Source organism: Lagenorhynchus albirostris, chromosome 5 (assembly GCF_949774975.1).
Source record: "Lagenorhynchus albirostris chromosome 5, mLagAlb1.1, whole genome shotgun sequence".
In the NCBI taxonomy this organism is placed as follows: Eukaryota; Metazoa; Chordata; class Mammalia; order Artiodactyla; family Delphinidae; genus Lagenorhynchus; species Lagenorhynchus albirostris.
In genome coordinates, this window is record NC_083099.1 from 18797263 (window position 1) to 18809108 (window position 11846).

Sequence of the window (11846 nt, forward strand, 5' to 3'; positions counted from 1 at the left end):
TAGTATTTTATTTTGTCAACTAAGCAAGTGAAGACAGGTGTGTGTGTCCTACAAAAAAACAAACAGATTCTATGTGAAATATTTCAAAGAGTACTTCTGAGACGTGAGTTATTTTGCCAATCGCATAATGTGCTGTTTTGCCACAGAATAAGGTATCTTCTCTATAGGATGATAGGGACAATGGAAACTTTACGTGGCTTTAAATTGTGTGTTGAAAAATGTTTTTTAATAATAATTGGGTATAACAAAAATGAATAAAAAATTATTAAAAATAAGCATATAAATAATGGTGTTTCAACACTGCTAGAGTAGAAGAATAGTTTTTTCTGATATAATTTCTGTTGGCTTTTGCAGTTGAAAACCTAGACCATGAGCATTTTCCTTTAAACTGTGTAAATTTTTTACTGAGTTTATTTGAAGAGCTGAAAAGCAAAGGAAGTTTAAGGATCTGGATTCTTGGGATGTCTAACTGAGGGCAGTCATTGAACTTTGGGTAAATTCTAGAAAGGGCATTGAACCTGTGTCTTACGGAAGAAGTTTGTTATCAAATGATTAGGCTTTTTGTCAATGCTTTAGTTTAATATGAAGTAGTTTCTCAAGCTGTATGAGGAATAACACTGGTATCTAGCTGTATCTCATTACCAAATTAGCAAATATTAAGTATAAACTTTAAATTGTTTAAAGACAATTTTCTAATGAAGCCATCATCTATTAGTGAAATACAAAAACAAAACACTGACACCTAACTGTATTTCAATACCAAATTAGCAATTATTAAAAGTATGGGGGGCTTCCCTGGTGGCGCAGTGGCTAAGAATCCTCCTACCAGTGCAGGGGACACGGGTTCAAGCCCTGATCTGGGAAGATCCCACATGCCGTGGAGCAACTAAGCCCATGCACCACAACTACTGAGCCTGTGCTCTAGAGCCCGCGAGCCAGAACTACTGAAGCCCGCGCACCTAGAGCCCATGCTCTGCAACAAGAGAGACTACTGCAATGAGAAGCCTGCGGGCATCGCAACGAAGAGTAGCCCCCGCTCGCTGAAACTAGAGAATGCCCACGTGCAGCAACGAAGACCCAATGCAGCCAAAGATAAATAAATTAAATAAATAAATTTAAAAAAAAAATATATATATATATGGGTACAGAGAGGATGATCAAAAGGAAAAACTAGAAATATAAGAAAAGCTTTAAGTCATAAAGAGGGCATAGAAAACAATTAAGAATTTAAACATAGAGAAATGCTTAAGCAGATTGTTGCATAGCTATTTGTGATGAAATATAAAGCCATATAAATGAAGTTTATGAAAAACTGTATACTAACATAGAAAAATCTAAGTGATAAAGGTCACATAAACAATTTAAACAATGCAATCATAACTATGCAGTAAAAACCCCATGCCCCCCCACTAATAACGAACAGGAAGGAATATGAATAAAAATTAACATAATAATAGTTGTCTCTAGATGATGGAAGTACGTATGATTGGTTTTTCAGCTTTTCTGTGTTGTCTAGGTTGTTTATAATAGGAATGTGTTACTTTTACAACAGAACAACCTATTAAACTTTTTAGAAAGAAAAAATCCAAATCAACAATATGTTAAAACAACATAGAAAATTTCCAAATTTTGGGGTATGAGTATATTCAAGAGAAAATGTTTATTTTTTATATTTAGATGATGTTTTTTTCCCTATTGGATGGTGAACTATTTTTTTTCTGACATCAGTTAGTATGCATTTGCCAGAAATGCAGAAGTGATTAATGGTGGTCCTGTATATAAACCATCCAGGTGATGCGGAGTCCACTAGAAACTCCAGAGCCCTGTGATGGAAAAATTTGTCTGTCAGTTTACTAATGACTAGTCTTTTAAGCTGTGTTTGTGTTTTAAAACACAAAATGCTTTCATGTTCACAAAATGTTCTGGGATAGATTTCATATATTAGATTTCCCTTACAGCTATGAATGGCAAAGTTAAGAAATTGTTCTCTTATGTTCCAAATGATGCTAAACCTCACTCTGAGTGAACATGGTGATCTACTTATATCGATGGTTCTTGAACGCTATGCTTCCTTGTTCTGATATTTCCTGTGTACTCAGGCAGGTACCACTAGATTGATAAATAGTCTTTAAACTTTTTGATGGAGAAACAGGAAGAACAAGAAATAGGTGTTAATGGAGGAGGGAGGAAGAAGAAATTATATTGGTTAGTACATTGCAGTAAAAGATAAAATTAAAGGATCACAGTAAAATTATACGTAATTTGGAGATGTTTCTTCTTAGCTTGGTTGAAGGGAGGGCAGGTAAATTAAATTTCAGATTAAGTTACAGCTCAAATGTCAAAGTATTTAAAAAGGACCAACAAGATTCATTTGAACTAAATTAGATTTGACTCTGCAGTGGACTAAGAAGTATACGTTGTTTTTAACAAACAAATAGTTTCGTGAGTTAACTATGTGTGTGACATCACAACTACAAATAGTAATAATGTAACACTGTTACTATTTGTAGTTGTGATGTCACATACATAGTACTAGATGAACTTCAAAATCATGAGAATCTATCAGATAATCAGTGGTGGAAGGAGGCAGGGTAAGAATTCTATTCTTTGTAGAATTAAGAGGAAATAAACTTGGGATTATAAATTGGAGGGCACCTAAGAGCTGATGGGGGTCTTTTTCAAGGGTTATCCTAGAAATAGTGCAGTTGATGTGAGTAAAGCGCTCCCTTGGTTTCTACTTCACCATGTTTAAGTCTGAACCAAGAAAATATGTTGGGACATTATTTTTCTTAGTGTTTTTTTCCTTTTATCATTCATCAACATCTTAACTTTCTAAGCTCTGTTTTACCCAAATGTGTCCCTAAAATGCATTTTTTATATAACCTTCTGCTAGATGGATTGGCTTGAGGTCCATTTGAAAGGCTTCTAAACTCTCCTACATTAACTACCAGAAATTTTCAGTTTATAATATCATTTTGCTTGAAAGTGTAACAAAAATCATTTTAGTTTGATAAGTCTTTCTTAAAAATTAGATATACAGTTGACAACAACAAGGGTTTGAATTGCATGCGTCTACTTATATGAGAATTTTTTCAGTAAATGCATACTACAGTGCTGCATGATCTGAGGTTGGTTAAATCCACAGATGTGGAACTTCAAATATGGAGGACTGACTATAAGTTATATGCAGATTTTCAACTGCCTGGGGAGTTGGTGCCCCAACCCCCTTACTGTTCAGGGGTCAACAGTAGTTGAATGCTATCATTCATTTGTATTTTAGTGTAAATTCATTAAATCAGATAATAACCAGCTTTTTAAACTTTTAAAATTGAAATTTAATAAGCATACAGTAAAGTGCAGAGATATTAAATGTACAGCTTGATGATGTTTTTCAAAGTGAATAGGTGCAGCATTTTTATAGCTATATACTTCCCTCTAAGTACAGCTTTGGCTGCTTTCTTTCTTCTTTTTTTTTTTTTTTTTTTTTGGCCACAATGTGCGGCATGTGGGATCTTAGTTCCTGGACCAGCAATCAAACCTGTGCCCCCTGTATTGGAAGTGCAGAGTATTAACCACTGGACTGCCAGGGAAATCCCTGCTTTGGCTTTTCCACACATATTAATTTGTTGTATTTTCATTATTCATTTCAAAGTTCCCAATGCAATTTATTTTTTGATTCAAGATTAAATGTGTTTTGCCTAATTTTCATTTTGAGAACATTTTAGTTATCTTTTTCTTGTTAATTTCTAGTTAAATTCTACTGTATCCAGAGAATATGCCGTATACAATTTCAGTCCTTTGAAATTTTTTGAAAGTTTCAACAAAATTTGCTTTATGGCCCAGAAAAATATTTACTTTAGTGACTACTCTGTGTGCATTGAAATGAATGTGTATTTTCCAGGTTTGATAAGCATGTTAAAACATATGTTCCTACTGTCTTTCTGTTCCCGCTTTATGACAATGATTTTGTATGTTTTTTTTGAAGTATGGTTTATTTACAATATTAAATTAGTTTCAGGTGTACAGGATAGCGGTTCAATATTTTTATAGATTATACCCCATTTAAGGTAATTATTAATACAAAACAATAGCTATATTTTCCTATGCTGTACAACATATCCTTATTGCTGTGACCACAGTTTTGTAACATCATTTTCCATTGAAATAATATAAAGGTAACAATGTTTCCTCTAACATGATTGATTTATAAACCTTCTTCATTCAGCAGTACAGAGATTTTAAATACTTACATTTGAAAAACAAAGCAAAATACACCTGACCAGGAATAAACAGATCAATATCTAATTACATCCACATCTACATCTTTAAACATGTTTTTTAGACTATTTGGAAGGTATACCTCTGGTGTATGCAGTGTTTTCTTATTAAGTACAAAATGAGTAGCATGTGCTGTTGGAACCCTGCCCTTATCCCCTTCCCGTCTTACCACTGTAGTACATTACAGCCTAACTTCCAACTGCCTGATGGCTTTCACTGGCTTCTGGAGACTCCTATGCTCACTTGTCAATCAGACCAATAGTCCTTGGATTTAATGACTCCCAGAAACACCCCTTAACTGATGATAGATACCCCAGTTTTCTTCCCCACTGAGTGGGATAACTCAGAGTCCCTTGCTCCCCACTGGATATCAGAGTTTGCCAGTGTGATGAAGCTCTAGTGGTTCCCTTTGTGGTAACTGACTTGGTAATCAACACTACTTGTTGCCCTTTCTTCCCTTATTTCCCCTGTCCCTACTTGTGGTTTCTTAGCGTCAACTCCAAAATAAACTACTCACACTACCTTGTTACAGAATCTGCTTATGGCAAAATTCAAACTAAGATATTTTGTTACAGAAGTGATTCAAGGAAGCAGATTCTTAGAATGGGAATTTGGATTTAAATATTTACCAGCCACATGGTGTAAAAGAACCCATCGTTGGTAAGAAAGGATAGTATTAAACCCTGGCATATTAAAGCATCACAAATATTAAATAATTGTGACAATTACTAAATATCTCACCTATAGTGAATTAACATGGGGTACAGGAGAAAGAAGATATGTTGGTTTGTGCAGTATCTTTAGCATTTGAGTCATATGGGGCAATGTGACTAGGGATTGTGGAGTTGATTAATTGTTGTTAAGTGCCATCAGTGTCTTGAAGGAAGAAATTGGCAAGTTCAGGTCAGTCAGTTAACTCAGAGCATGGCATCTCCTATAGCTGATGATCAGACTGTGTTTAAGATTAGTGATTGTGACAGTAACAAGGTTTCAAACTAAGGTGAATTCCAGTCCCACCATCTGCCTATGTAAAGTCAGAAAGCATGTAAGTAGGACTGGGGCCCTGTGACCTGAGATCGGGTCATTGCTGAATGAGCTTGAGGTGGACCCTGAGGTAGATGTGCTGCAAAGTGATGCTGTAAACAGCCAATGAGGAACTGAGGGCTGCCAACAACCATGTGAGTGAAATTTACAGTTTACGGTGGCTTATTTATTAAACACAGTGAATGTTTTAGAGGTATTTATTTGAAGCAATTAACCAGAATTTTAAACGATGTATTATTTTTTAAATATAAAACACTACTTTGAATGTGGCTTTGTAAAAACAGAAAAAAAAGAAGGAAAAAAAGCAAAGAGAAAAAGATAAATAATTGCATCCCTAGAACCAGATCTTTTTTCACTGAAGAAAGAATGACTTCTAGGTGTTACTTGTCAGTTGAATTCCATGTAATTATGGGACTATGCCTTTCCTTCTTGTAGTCATCGCTTTTCTACTTCTTTCTTTACTAGTCAAAATGCTGACATATTTCACATAATATATTTGCTCTTTGATGTATAGTGCCATGAAAATTTGTCAGCTGACTGTTTAGTTAGGTGTAATAGAATTAAGATGATACATTGTGAGAGACACTATTTAGAAGGGAATATATTAAATTTTCATGCGGTTAGCTGGATAACTACATCATTAACTTCATATTTATGCACATTCTTCTGTATTCCTCCTGAAGAGTCAGTAGCTTGAGACTTGGCCCAATAGCTACTAACAGGCAAGTTTCCTGCAAGGATAAATGCTACAAATAAAGCATCTTGTTTTCCATTAAGTTACATTCAAATATCCGTGTACTGTACCCTGAAATTAAGTCAAATATCAATTTTAATCACTTCATCCTTAGTACATAATTTCTGTAATGCAATTGCATCAGTATAATATCGAGCAGCTAAAATGCCCTAGTTAAATGGAATTTTAACTGCTGGAAATTGAAACACAGAGAAAATCACCATACCTGCACTCAGGCAGTTAAGCTGAGAGATTTATGTTTGGGAAAGTGAGGGTAGAGAGACTGGTTTAATTTGCATATTTAACAAATATGTCGTAAGGCCAAATTACAATGTCCCTCTTAGTCTACGCCTATGGTTTTGAAATAAGGCTCTGACTGTGACATGATTTAGAGAGTTGAAGAAATTCCTTCAATTAAGACTCACACTTATTGGCTAAAAAATTGAGCCTAAAATTAAGTTTGAATGCTGTTATCCCAGAAGATAGCAGAGATTAATTTTGGGGAAAAAAGTATCTTCAGTTTTCTAGCTTTCCAAGAAAGGAGTTTGACTGTGCATGTATTATTTAAACTACAACTTGCAGCTCTTCAATTAGAAGCAATTTCAAATGTCAGATTTAAAGTCTAGGCAGCATCTCACAGAACTGTGGCAATTGCCTTGTATATCACTTGGCAATAGCTTAACTCTTAAGTCTAGAGGAAAATATTTTGAGTAGAAACAGAAACTGCTAAATAACTACTAGTGTCACCGTATTTTCTTTATGTTGACACATCAGCATATTAGAAAAAACGTCTGGTCATATCTTGGATGTTGCTAGGCTTAAAAACTCCTGCTGCTTTCTTCAGCGGGCTTGCTCAACATTCACACTGGCAAGGTTCCAAGAAATGGAAATCATCTGTAAGATGTCATGTAGCTCGTGGTTCCAGAGCCTTGATGGAAAATTTACAATTAGAAAAAAAAAGAGAAAGTTTTGAAAATCCATGAATAATTCATCTGACAATTTAGCACAAAATATTCAGCTGAAATACCTCAGCATTCTATATACAAGTGTGTGCTAAAGCCACTCCTTTTTCTTATGAGAGAAGCTAAATAGTTTGCTGGGCACATCTTTCTTGTTGATGGTAGGGATCCTTTCAGAATCCAACTTGAAACTCCCATTTAGATTAGGTTCATCCTCATAGTTTTTGAATTATTGATTACTCGAAGGCCAAGCCATGCCAATCTGTGTCATAGATGCATAATTTATCATGATATTTAAAAGCATGTGTATCTGAAAGGCTTCTGGAACTTTAATCCGATGCCTAATGACAACACATTTTCAGCTTTTTTATGTTTTCAAAGTCTTGGCAAAAAGACAGGGCTTTCTGGTGCCGTGGCCTCACGTGAGAGCTCAGCGTCTTTTAATGTTCCCTTTCTCTCTTTGAATTTTTATACTTTTCCTTTTCTTTCCGATTTGGCTCTTTTTTTTTTTTTCCTTTTCCAGAGTCCTTCACAACACTATTCTTTCTTTGGTTGTCTTTGTATTTTTTTTAAGACTTTATTTCACAGGCCTCTCCATGGTGCCTCACATATTTCCTTTGTATCTCTCTTCTTTATGTCCTTCTTTTATGCATTCTGCCTTCTTGGATTTCTGCTGCTTGAGAAAACCCTTTCAGCCATTTATTTCCTATTTATTGTCTTACTTTTCTTTGTAGTGAGAGCCTAGTTCAGCTCTTACTGGTCTGAATTTTGCCTCAGATGCTTCTAATATTTGCTGCTCCACAGTGAAGAAAAGGGGTAGAAAGTGGCAAACTTCCTTTAACTGCTCTTGCTGGAATGATAAAGTGGAGGGGGGTGATTTCAAAACCAGGGGTGATTCAAGCCTTCCTCTTCCCCAGAGGTCAAGTCAGCCAGCATCACAGTGAGGCCTCCACCTTCCCACTTCCTGGCTCCTAACCCTGACAATGGCAACTCCACACTTAGTTGCAAACTGACAGAAAATTCCAACTCAGCAGAGGGTCAGAAAAGAAAAAGGGGCCAAGAATGGCTGGTGAGATGGAAGGAGATAGGTAAGCTCCTTCAAGGGATGAAGGGCAGGCACAAACTTAAAACTGTTGGGAAAAAGAAAAAAAAACACCCTGTGTTTCCATTTTAAATGCCTTTTTGGTTTTTGTCTAAGTTGTTTTGAACCTTTCTTCTAAGGCAAGGCTTGAGTAATCTTTCTTAGTATGTAATCTTTCTTAGCTTCTTGATCCTGGGTTATGTAAATTTATCATGAAGAGTTATTGTTTTACGTGTGCAATACAAATCAGAACCCATGTTTAACTTTCCCCACTGTTTTCTATGGACGTGACTGCTGGCTAGAAGAGTCTCATAAAAGAACAGTATTCACAGAGATACATGTGATGGCAAATTTAGGCCTTTATGCATAATTTTTTTTAGATAGAATTAAATACATTTTTTGAGAGGATGCCTAAGGGGTTATATTTAAAAATAAAGTTTATAATTTGGTTCAACATTCCTGCATACTTTATGCAGCATGCCTGTGAAAGGACCCTGGGGTTAGTGAAGATAACTTGATACATTAGCAGTATTAAATCTTTTAATAAAATTTTTATATGTAGCTGTTCTATTTCAGAAGATCCAGTTTGACCCTTGCTGGATGAAAATCCGTCTAATGCTGGCCTTTACTTCTTGTAACAGGGAAAGGCTTCTGTTGGCAGGATGCCCTCTTAAGTGGCTTCCAGGCTTCCGGACTGTGTCTTTACACCATCTGCTACTGACTTCTTAGTCAAGAGATAGAGTTTTCTCTCTACATGAATTCAAAGGTTCTTTAAGAGCCATGCGCCCAGGCTACATTTGAACTAAGGGGCCTGGAATGCCTTCCAATCCCCAGCACAGACAACTGGTTGAGCTCTCAATTCCTCTGTTAAGGGGACTCGAATGTGAGCTTTTCTATGAAACCTTTCTTAGCAAACTCCTAACCAGGTAAATTGGCCACTCACTTATTTGGTTCTCTGTATTCTGCACACTTTTCAATCACAGCCCCTAGAACACTAGAACATCTGAGGTTGGGCTTGAGACAAAATAGACATTCGGTATTTGCTGACTGAAGGACAGGTGTGGATTGTCTAGATGGATATCTGATCGCTAGCAGTTCCCTCACCAGGCCAGCATGCTGGGTTAATTCATACCTCCCGTGCTTTTGCTTATGTATTCTTTCTGACTGGCCAGTGCTTTCACAAGCTGAATAAAGTTAGAAGAAGAGGAGGAGAAAGAAGGAGAAAGAGCCAATATTTTCAAGGATCAGCTGAGCCAGGCATTGTGCTAAGCACTTTACATTCATTAAGTTCATTTAACCTTGTAATTACCCTCTGAGGCAGCTACTATTATTATTCCCTTATAGGAAACTAAGGCTCTGAGAGATTAATGAACTTTCAACCAGAGTGGAAATTGATTCAGTCCTTGTCCATTTAACAGCACATCTCAAGCGTATAACCTTTACCATCCTGTCTTATCTAATTAGTGGATGCAAAGTAATTTTTCAGATTCTGTAAGGCTATTTCTCCATGGAGCATAGCATCCCCTGAGATTAGAGACATTTCACTTTTTTCCCCTCTGTATAGAGTTTGATAAAATTATCACATTGTATTTTATGTGATTATTTAGAAATGTTCCTCCTGTTGCTTGAAGGCATGGATGATATCATTTATCTCTAGTATCTCGACATTTCGTGGGCCATAGCTGAGTAAATGAATGAATGTTCTGAGCGTGCACATTCTTATCACACGTTTCGCAGTTATGTATTGTAAAGTCTTTTTCCTAGCCTCACCTCTGACGATGCTCAAAATCATCCGCTGAATGAATGGAAGAATAAGTAAGGTGTAAATATACACAGGTGACCGTTGCGTGAAAAGTTTGCTTTCCAGTCTGATCTGTCAAGCTCTTCCAAATTTACACGTCCTTGCCTTGTCTGTCTGATTCCAGCTCAAATTTCAAGACTTGAGATATGTATTTGCTCCTCAGGAAAACTCCCTTCTCCCAATATTTACATCCAGGTGTTATCCTAGTCTGTCAGGAGGTAAGGCTCCTTGTTCTAGCCTCAGTGCCCTGATGATGGTACTTCCCAGGTTGTAATGCCATTGCGTACTTATAGGTCTGGGTCTACAAGTAGACTAAGACCTGGAGAACGGTTTCTTATTCGACTGTATGTTCTTGTTGTGTGGCATATTTTTAGCAAGTAGTCAATAGTCTCTGACTATTTTTTGAATGAATGGGTTATTTTGTATATTTATAAAAGGAAGTGGAGGTCCAAAAAATCGAGAGAGGAAGAAGTCAAAGCTATTCTTTTATTTTTCTCCCCAGTGTGTGTGACTTGGGTGTGGGGGGATTGCAACTATTAGTAAACTCCTCCATTTTGGAAATAACCAGTGCTTTATGAAAATATACAGTAAAAACCATTTTAGGCCATAGTTGTAAAAATGCAACCCAGGGCTTCCAAAGCTTTCGGCAATAATATTCTTAAATTCCAGCAGATGGTAGTGTTGTTATGAAAGGCTGGAATCCTCAGTTAGGTAAAATAAAACACTTCACAGTTATCATAAAAACTGTTTTGTTCCTCTCTTCTTGGAAAAATAAGGAAGAAAGAGTATGTCCAATAATTCTTTTCTCTATAAGACTTAGGTAAGAATTAAAACACTTATTTTTTTTAAAAAAATTGATCAATGTTGATCCATGGTACAAGAGTTGTGAAGGTTTTTACTTTTTCATAATGGGTGACATATATATATTTATATATGTATTTATATATACTTATATATATTGTATATATTTATATAATTTTTTCTCTATTTGTTATAAACGCTCCAATATCTGATTTGAAAGGACTCCATTTTTTTAAATATTAATATGTTTCTGGGAGTGGGGTGTCAATGTTTGCCTGTAATACCTTTAGATCAAATTGTGAGACCACATTTCCCCCTTGCCTTAGTCTGACTTCGTATTTCCTAGTCCTAAATTAAAATGTGTATTTGACTGAGCAGTGAAATGAGAACCAGTCGAGGACGGCAGAGCATTTCAAAAAAGACTTAAGAATGTCTGAGTACTGGCAAGGGAGCAAGTTTTTGGTTTAGAACATTTACTAATGGTTTCTAAAGTTAAGCAGTTTTCTATGAAACTATTAAATGATTTCTTGAAATGATATGTTTCTGCTGTTGTAAGAAAGAGGGTTAATTCGTTTTCTCCTTAAATCTCTTTATTCTTTTCATGCCTGTTTCCAGTTAGTACACAAATACAGAGAGACACAAAGTTCATGTATAAGCAGGATTGTAGGGATATAAGGATTTTAAAATGAGATTTTTAAAGAACAGGAGGGTTCCCTTAAACAATTCATTTGTTTTAGTACTAGTTTTTGTTAAAGAAAAAAGATTCAAAAAAGTTGACCACATTTTTAAAATGTAATGTTTTCTCTTTTTTAATATTATTAATTGTTCCCAGGCTGCATGAATATTAGACTTTCATATAGGTGACTTTTAACAAAATCTGGGGGCATAATTATATGTATATAAATGTATGGGTAAATCTAGTCAACTCTGAAATTAGTTTTGAAATGTGAGAAAACAGGATGTGTTGCATGTACGCCTTTTTAAGGCCCTTTAAGCTATGTAAAATATATTTTATTGTGGAAAATCATTGGATGTCATGATGCAGAATTTTTTTCTAGCTGGTGACATGGGGGGTAATATTTTCTAAAGAATTCCTTTACTATTTTAGAGTGTCTTTTTCAAATAAGGAAACTTTAAATAACAATGATT